General features: G+C 38.5%; 1 long non-coding RNA gene across 1 annotated transcript in view; it reads right to left on the minus strand.

Annotated features, from left to right (window-relative positions):
• Window positions 1–8,059, minus strand: part of LOC106149880 — a 47,643-nt gene extending 39,584 nt beyond the window's left edge. Inside the window, exons 1-2 of the long non-coding RNA XR_001236339.1 lie at window positions 7,956–8,059; window positions 5,855–5,924 (exon numbers count right to left, since the gene is read on the minus strand). This is a non-coding gene — a long non-coding RNA (uncharacterized LOC106149880). The remainder of the gene's footprint in view (window positions 1–5,854; window positions 5,925–7,955) is intronic.
• Between the last annotated feature and the right edge of the window lie 2,014 nt (window positions 8,060–10,073).

The following is a 10,073-nucleotide window of genomic DNA, read 5'->3' on the forward strand; positions in this document are numbered from 1 at the left end:
GACCATGAAAGGTAAACATTTTGAATCTATATAGGACATTAAGACAGCCAGGACAGCACAACTATAGACACTCACAGAAGAGAACTTCCAGAGCTGTTGCAGAACGTGGCAAGAATAACGGGTTGAGTGTGATCAAATTGAAGGGGAGTATATTCAGGGGAGTTAATGGCAACATATCTTTATTGTAATAAATTTTTTATTTAACCACAGTGCATATCAATTTATTCTTAATGTATATTTTCCTATCATTCTTTTCCTTAGATGTTTTATATTCCTGTTTTTCATGAAGAGAATTTATAGAATTCTGGCCATCCTTTTGTTTTGAAGGATTTCCCAGAATTTTGTGTTATGGTGCTTCTGTCTTCTTCTCATAACCTTTATAGGAGCTTATAATTTTTATGCTTCTCGTATTTTCCAACTATAATTTTTTGATGTGAAATTTAGCCCAGTCGTCCTCTTTGGAAGATAATGGCTTTGGTACATAGTTATGTCTTGGTTACAGAAACATATAAGTCTGAGATGTGACAATTAAATCAAGTGTCACCACAAGGACACACATAGATAGAGGACAGGGAGCAGCAGTCTTCACACTGATTAAAGACTAGTGGTGAGTGGTTTTGTTGTTTTCTCAACTATACTGGGAATGAGGTTATAAGTGCAGGCATTTGAGGGCTTTTGTTTCAAGTACAAAGACCTCTTACTCTGTTTCATCTGGAGTGCTGAAAGGGTGCATTTTCATTCACTCTAAACCAACTGCAATGCCAGTGAGCATTAATCAACTTGAGATCACAAAAGGGCTCTGTAGATTACTAAATGGCCCTGACAGTCCTTGATAGTGCATTAGAAAAATGAATATGTCCATGGCATTATAATGTAGTTAAATTGGACTCATGATTAAGGTAAGATGACCATGATTTTCAAGCAAGTTTCCATAAGAGCTTCCTGCTATCTCTTTTCAAATCTACTTCTGGGATAAGCTAATGTTTTATTACCTATCCAGTCTAACTTTTTAAACTTTGGTTATTCTGAATGGTGTCCCATCAATATTTTTGGCGATAGAAACAGTATTGCTAAATCTTGACCTAAGGACCCTCTGAGGATATGGTATAGAAAGAAAAATAAAAGTACGTTAGAAAGTTTGCATGTGGTCGATTAAGCATGGCATTTCCACTGAAGAATGATATGACTGAAAATTTGCTTGTTCTTATTTAATGTCTTTCTCCTAAGAAGGCCACAGAACTTTATAAATGTTGCTGTGAGTCATCAATGCATCACTGACAAGTGGTGCCGGATTCCAAAAATCCTTTTAATGGTATAAGTATTAGCAGAGAGGACAAGTGACCTTTGCCACTTTTTGTTAGCTATGTTCTCAACTTAGTTGTTTCAGAGAACAAGGTTTACTTCAGGTATGGATAAAGCTATCGTATTAAGAAAATGTGGGGGAAAAGGAACTGTTCTTTAGTGAGGTCCCCATCTGTGCCAGATACTATGTCAGATGATCAAAGGCATTATCACATCTGATTCCATGACTATAGTGTGAGGTACATTTTATGATCCCCACCTATTTCAAATGAGGACATTGGGAGGTCAATGAAATTAAGGTTATGCAGCTATAATATGCAGAAGTGGGCTGTGTCCTGGTCTACTTCCTCTGCATACTCACTGTCCCACACTGTGGAGATGGAAGAAAGGCTGCACTCTGGATTTCAGGAAAGTGGAATCAAGAAACTCCATATCTCTCCTAGTTCATAGAGTCATATTTCTATTTAATTTCAAAGGTCATGTTTTCCCCTGGAAGGATTTAGAACATGTTTCTGAATGCCTTTACATTTCTAGGGCACAGGCTACCTCACTGGGAACACGCCTTTTGGCAGGAGAGGCAAAGTATGACAAAAGCCTGTTACAAGTCAGTTTTTCCAGGGTTAATGAGAGGATGGCATTTCTGGGCCACTTCATTCTTTACAAGTGGATTGAAGACTAGAATGTTCACTAGAGTAGAAACTGTGTTTTCTGCTTGTTTATATGCATAATCAGGCCATGCTATTATTGCAGGGGTATAAAATAGGAGATGTCTTGTAATTTTTCTATTTTCAGTGTAATATATGTATTTTATATACATTATTTTATCAAATATACATTTATTTTCTTGAGTAAGAGATAGGCTATTTTTATTTTAAGCCACTGAGGTCTTAGAGTTTTCTATTATTAGAGCATAGCCTATATGTCCTGGATAGGTTATCCATTTATTGAGATGATAATATGGGATTTTTTCTCTCTTAATGTTGTAGGAAAAGAAAGGTGTGATGCTTTTCCTCACTGCTCTGAAGTGTCATGGCTAACACTCCTTACAGGTTAATGGACTAGGTTAAAAAAAGAAAAGCATAACACATTTATTTAATCAATTTTACATGACATAGGAGCCTCAGAATAACTTAGGGAAACAACTTTTATGCTTAGATTAGGTGAATGGACATGTTGAAACGTGAATGGACAAAAAGGGTATGACTTCACACAAGAAAACAGACTGAATAAGAAACTGAGAGGAAACTGCTTGCCCAGATTTTTCTTGGGCTCTTTGTGCAGCCTTGCTTCTTCTCAAGCACAGGGTGGGATCCTTTCTGGAATGAGGGTTTTACACTGAAAGGTGGGGTAATGTTACGGTAATAGTTCTAGGTTTTGTGTGTGGCTCTGGGGAGGAGGAATTCTGGTTTTTATTACTGATCTTGGTGTGTGGGAGGAGAGATCAGGAGGCAGAGGGTAGAAGAAGCTCAAAAAGAAACTTTGCTCCTGATGCCCTTCCAGTGACCTTCAGTTCAAAGTTCCCAGCATACCAAAGCAACTGGGGTGTCATTTTTCTGAAGGATTTTCTGATATTGTTAACCTTGCACTTTAACATATAGTCTTCACCATATGGTGTAGGAATATAGATAGGATGTATCTGATATATATTATATTAAATAAACTCATCTTTTACCTATTTTGTGGCTCTAAATTACAAGTGAGGTTGATCTGTCATGTGCTTTTTTGTCTTGTTCTTACTCAGCTTTGATATTAGGTCATACTAGTTTTATTTATTGGCAGATGTTTCCTCTTTTCTAGTCTCTGAAACACCTTGCATAAGATAGAGATGATTTATTCTCTGGGTTTGGAGCAAAGGGGGATTCTGTAGCTTTGATCTGAAATGTTCTCCAAAGACCTATGTGCTAAAGGCTTGGCCCTCAATTTCATGCTACTGGGAGCTTGTCGAAACTTTAGAGGTATGGGTCTAGTGAAAGGTATGCAGGTCATCGTGGGTGGGCCCCTGAGGGAGTAATAGTACTCCTACTTCTTTCTCTCTGTCCCTTTATGGTCATGAAGGGAGTCATTATGCTGTGGCACATAAACTTCCACCAGGATGTATTTTGCTTCACCATAGGCCAAAAATGCAATGAATGGATCAACCAATCATGAACGGGAACCTTTAAAATTGAGTAAAAATAAACCTTTCTGCTTTGCAACTTTATTGACTCAGGTAATTGTTGTAGTAACAGAAAGCTGACTAACACAGGAATGTGACACAAGATGAAATTGGAGAGGCGATGAGGAACCAGATGATTTAGGGTCTTATAGGCCACAGGTAGACATTTATATTTTATTCAAAGGACATTGGGAAACTATTGAAGGATTTAAGCTGCTGAACATCTTGATTTATGTATTTGAACTATATCACCAAGTGTAGTCTCTGGAGAGTGCATTAAAGTGGGTAAGCAAAAATACTAGCTGGGAGCTTAATTAGTTGAGGTAAGAGATGATGGTAGTTTGGAGCAGCAGGTGGCAGAGAAGATAGGAAAACTGAGTTATTCTGATGTGATATACTAACAAGACTTGTTAATGGAGTTCATAAAAGTAAAGGAATTATGGTTACTATAATAACTCTTACATTTTTGCCCATGTAACTGGGTAGGAATCATCTTATTTATGTGGATAATTCCGGGAATTTGGGGGAAGAGAAACTAATTTTCTGTTTTTGACCTGTTTTAGTCTTAATTTTCTGTTAGTACATGTTTGTAATACACAATAATTACATTGCTTTTGAGGAATTAGTGCATATGCATATCACATCTCAATCATTTTTATTCCCCTTCCTCTCCCACCCTTTTATCCTTTATTCTTCAGAGCACTTTCTCATCTCCCATCTTATCCTCTCTCCTTTATTTTGTTATTTAAATTATTTATAGTTTGAGATTCTTTTATAAAAGAAGTCATGCAATATGTAATCATCTTATTATGGTCTCAAGATTATCTATTTTTTTTATAAATGGTTCAAGTTTTTCCTTCTTTATGGCTGAGTAGTACTCCACCATGTAAATATACCACATTTTGTGTATTGACTCATCTGTTGATGGACATACAAGCCACCTGTATAATTTAGCTATTGTGAATTGTGCTATAAACATGAGTTTGCATGTATCTCTGTAATATGGTGTATTTAACTCTTTTAAGAAGATGCCCAAGAGAGATATAACTGCATCAAGTGAAACTGTTATTGTTAGTTTTTTGAAGAATCTCCATACTGATTTACACAGTAGTTGTATTAGTTTATATCCCTACCAACAATGTAGAAGGGTTCCTTTCTCTCCATAACCTTGAGGTATTTGTTTTTATTTGCTTTCTCAATGGTAGCCATTCTTCCTGGAGTAAGATGGATTCTCCACGTTGTATCAATTTGCATTTCTCGAATGGCCAAAGATTCATGAACATATTTTCATAATTTTTGGCCATGTGTACTTCTTTTGTGAAGTGTCTATTTATTTTAATTGCCCATTTTTAAAATGGGTTTTTTGGCTTTGTGGGAGTCTAACTTTTTGAGTTTTTTATATATTCTAGATATTACACCTCTATCCAAGGAGTAGTTGGCAGCACTTTTTCCCCCTATTCTGTAGGTTAGCTCTGCGTTCTGTTGTTTTTCCTTTGCCGTGCAGAACCTTTTTCATTTGATGTGATCCCATTTGTTGATTCCTGTGCAACTAGGATTCTGTTTAGAAAGTCCTTTCTTACAACTATGTCTTCAACAATTTCCTTATTTTATCTTCTAGGAGATTCAGTGTATTTGCTTTATATCTGAACCTCTGATCTATTTTGATTTGCTTTTAGAAAAGTTTAAGAGATATGAGTCTAGATTCATTTTTGTGTGTGTGTAGGTGACTAGTCTTCCCAGCACCGCTTGTTAATGAGGCTATCTTTTCTTCAGTGTTTGCCTCTTTGCCAAAGATCTGCTGGATAAAGATGTATGGAGCTATTTGTATGTGTTTTTGACCTGTTTAAATAGAAATGTCTATTGAATGTTACAATGAAGATACAAAGAATACAGAAATATAAACTGGTAGCTCAGAGGAAAAACTGGGCTGTTGCTAGTGCAATGGTGGTATTTCAAACCACAGAACTGTAGGCAATCATCAAAGGAGAAAGGGGAGGGAGAGAATAAGAAGTTAAGGAACTGATACCTGGGGCGGACAAAGAAAGTGAGCCAACAAGAGTTGAGCTCATTCTCCCTGGTACTTCAGTAGCTTCCTGGTATTCCTGTTTTGGGCCCAAGTGATTTTCCATCTACTTGAGCTGTGAACATTTAGAAACTTGTCAGGCACAGTGTAGATGCTTAATGAATGAAGCACTGAGGGCTTCAGATAAAACAGTGCTATTTCTGAGTAGGTGCCTTGGAGTCAGCAGGAACTATCACAGGCAGCTTTCCAGGCCTCTCTCCACCTGCAGTGACTCAATTAGAAGACTTTGGGTCCTCTTTCCTTAAAGATGCCCTAGCATAAATGTTTTGCTTTGGGCCAGGATAGAGAGGTGTCAGTCACATATAGGAACTCACCTCATGCTTCCTTGGGATGGAAAATTGTGTGCTCCGGATGGACTGCTTTAATATGCATCATGTACGTGTCCTGGAAGGGAGAGACAGCCTTAAGCCAGAATAAATCTTAAGGCCTGAAACATCGCAAGTGGTATACAAGAAAGGGACTGTTAGCCACAGTATTCCTTTTGCCCATCCCTCAAATGTGTTCAACTCTTTCTCGACACACTGCACTCCTGTAACTGAATGAAAACCAAAGCCAAAGCTCTACTGCCAACCAAGAGATAGGTAGTTGTTGAGTTTAAAAACTGTGGTATTTGGGGAGCTCTGTGACGTGTTTAGTACTTAAAAAAGACAAGAAGAAATGGCGCTAGTGTTTTGGCCTACTGTTGAGGTAACACTGGCTTCCAGATAGATATAGGTTACGCTGAGATCTTGAAAAAAACCTTGAAAAATCTCATGGTCCAAGTATTTAGCTAATGGGCTGTACCAGACAAAGGTAGATAACATTGATTTTCATACCTGAAATTTTATCCTGGAATTTTTTCACAGTAAGAAATAAAAAGTTCTCAGAGTCTAATGTTTAAGAATTGGGAAAAAAAAAATCTCTGTCAGGTAGAGTAAATGCTGAGGTCAGGCGTGATGGCGCATGCCTGTAATCCCAGCAATCAGAAGGCTGAGGCAGAAGGATTGCTGTGAATTTGAAGACAGCCTGGCCTACATAGTGAGTTCAAGGCCAGCCTAAACTACATAGCAGGATCTTATCTTAATAAACCAAAAACCAAACAAACCAGAACAACAAAAACCCACACAAAAATATCCACCCACCAAAAAACAACAAAAGAGCTGAGAAGTTTATAAAATACAAATAGAAACTTAATTTAGCTTGCTAGCTTTTCACCACAGATTGCTTTATCACCAATCAATCAAAGCATTTTATGTTATTGGTGACTTCTAAAAAACGTTGATAGTCATGATTAATTTATAAATAAGTTTTTCCAGTTTTTCTGTAAGTCACAGAAGTGCAGTAGGTAGTTTATATAAACAGTTCAGTTCCTTCATTTTTTCCCTTTGGTATGTTTTCTCCTTAAAAGGAAATTAAATGTGTAGGAACTCAGTAGTGTAAAGAGCTAAGCAATATGCTTGATCACTTTAAAGAGCTAAGGAATATTTATAGGTAGAACTGACAAGAATAGGAGAATTAGAGGAATGAAGACTAAAGTAACTACAAATGAGTTTTTGTCTTGGGGTGAGCAGGTACCTTCTTACTGGACTATGGTAGGATTTACATTTTCTGAGGAAGTGCATGGCGCTGATGGGAAGAGTGCTTAGGTGAGAAGCATTGGAGACCAACCTCCTGATAAAAAATAACAAATGCTGCTGGGTGTGCACTAAAGGCTTAAACAGCTTCTGCCACCTTCACCATACAGCCAGTCGTTGCACCCTCTTCCCATCTGTCTGGTGTTCCAGGCTAAATAACTCTCCTGTCCCTCATAAGGTCTTCCCTGGTACCACTATAACCCAAAAGCAACTTGGAAAAAGAACTTATCATTGATATCTCTCATCTTCATTTTTAATGTCACATCTTATCCCAATTTAGAGTAAAAGAATTCTAAGTAGTGTTTAGGTTTCAAATTACTTTCTCCTATATCACCTTATTTTGTAGTTAGACTATAAGAGAATTGGAAATATTTTCTGTGGTCACCAAAACCAGCATCCTCTGTGTAACAAGGACCCTACCCACAGGCAACCTTTTGGTGGAGAGCCTGTCAACTTTCCCCAGATACCTTCAAGGATGTGTAGCTCAATTCCATGTTAAGGCCATTTTGAATGACCTGAATTTTTAGCCAGTACTTCCTTGCACTGAACTGGAATAGCTCCTTGAAATGTCTACCAATTAAATTTAAAGTTGTCCTCTGGGGCTTGAAAGATAATATTTGATTCTTTTTCCAACTCAGAGTCCTTTAATGTTTTCAGATAATTAGTGAGAGTCACCAAACCCTTTTCTTGTATGGACAAAATGTCTCTTTTCTTCCCAGGGATCAGAATGGCTTTGAGTACCTTCACCATCCTTATTGCTTTTCTCCAGATGGGCTGAGCCACCGCTTCCATGAACACCCACCTTGCATTCCTGGCACCACTGCAGGCTCTGCATAGGCAGCAAGTAGGGAAGACAGGACAGAATTGCCCTGCCGATGGATTTTACATCACAGAGCTGGAGGCAGAACATAGGTAAAGGGTTGATTCTGGGAGGTTATGTCCTCGGCACTTGACGTCCAGAATATTCTAGATGTGCCTGTACAGAACAATGCTGTGATGAGCCCAGTTTCTGACACCTGCCCCACTCGTATCTTCTGTCCTTCTCCACCACTACCTTGTCAGCGATTTGGTTTCGACTGTGTTATAACTTTTTGGAAAAAATATTGAGTTGACCTTTAATTATAAACATAACCAACAAAAACCAACTATTTTTTTCCGTTTGAACTGGTGTCAGTCATATCTTGTCCTTCCTATACTTAGTATTAATCCAGACCTCTCTCACTGTCTTAGTCTATTCTGGCTACTCTAACAAAAACACCACAAAATGGGTAGGTTATAAACAGCAGATTTATCACCTTCTGGAGGTGGGAAATCCGGAATCCAGGTGCTGGCAGATTCAGTCTGGAGAGGGCTTGTTTCCTCATAGATGGCACTGTTCTCACTATAACTTTCTATTATAAAATTTGCTTTGTATTTTACAAAAACCGATTCCATTTATGGGGTCTCCTTGCTTGTGACCCAAGCATGTCTCCAGGGTCTCATCTTCTAGTATCGTTACTTTGGGGGTTAGGACTTCAACATCTGAACTCTGAAGAGGTAAACACTGTCACAGTTACACTCATTGAATTGGAGACTTAACATTTATCCTGTTAAGTTTGGTTCATCCTGGGTCTCCATGGGCCCAATGCATCAGCTATATCTGTTTTGTGCCATTTATAAATCTGATAAAGTTGGCCACCCTCTTTGTTACCTGAGTCCCTGTTTTCAAGTTCAGTTAGAACGGGGAAATTCTGAGGGCAAACCCCTGAATCTTCTATGAAGTCCTCATTTCCAGGGTGTCCTTGTAAATTAATCAGTATACTTTTTCTGTCAGCCTTAGCAGCTTGTTTTGAGTCCAATAAACTGTTACTCAAATGTTTAATTTACCATCATGTTTGCAAAGTGAACATGGAAGAGCCTGTAAACTGCTTTGCTGAACAATATAGTGCCTTAATATAACCTTCATTTGTCACTTTGTGGGTATACTGACAGAGGAAATCGGCTCCTCAGCCATTACAAGTGGTTGGCGGACCCTCATGGGTACTGTGTTCACCATGCTTCTTTTGAAGTGTTCAAAGCTCTACACATAACAACTGGAAAGTGGGCGGGAAGAAACATGCGATGGCAGAGCAAAACCAGTCACCACAGGGCAGGATGCAAAAAAGAGGAAGGCGCTGAGCTCCCACTCTACCCTTCAAGGGCATGACCCCAAGGACCAGTGTGTCTCACAGTAGGCCCCACCTCATGTTCCCACCCCCTGCCAAGCCTCCCAGCATGGTTATAGATTTGGGAGTTTCTAATCCATGATTGGGCGGGCCCATTTTTATATGCACATGGCCTTATGGGGGTACTTAAGGTCCAGCTATGACACTGCCACGCTTTGAAAAATTTCTTGAGAACTTCACAACTTTATGAATTGATTATCTCAGGTATTTGTTAACAGCGATAGAAAGCTAACACACTTTGGATTAAGGCATTTTCACAGCAGAGCAAAATAAGGCAGGTAATATAAATACTTTTTAGGGTTGAGGAAACAGAGGCCTAGAGTGGCCAAGTCACTTGCCCAGTATTTCCTAATTTTAGGCAGTGAGGTCAGGGACAAGCCTTTCTACATTCTCTGGTGGTCTTACATCATTGTTAAAAGGGCAGGACAAAGTGTGTACGCTTTTGGTATACCTTCCCAAACACTGTTCAGATTCTTACTCATCAAAGGTGCCCAATTAACTTGCCTTTTAATGGAGAAGTTTACATTCAAAAGTTGGATCATTTTGGAAGTACTCTAAACCTGAATTTGAACATCTCAATGAGAAAGAAACAGGAACACACTAACGATAATAAGGAAAAATCTTAGTGTTTAATTTTCCTTTTCCTTTGCCAGGCTTCTGAAATAGGAATCAAAGTTTTAATTAGCAGGAAGATGGCCACAAAATAGACAAAAGGA

This window comes from Chinchilla lanigera, unplaced genomic scaffold (genome assembly GCF_000276665.1).
Source record: "Chinchilla lanigera isolate Chin_1 unplaced genomic scaffold, ChiLan1.0 scaffold00005, whole genome shotgun sequence".
Taxonomy (NCBI): domain Eukaryota; kingdom Metazoa; phylum Chordata; class Mammalia; order Rodentia; family Chinchillidae; genus Chinchilla; species Chinchilla lanigera.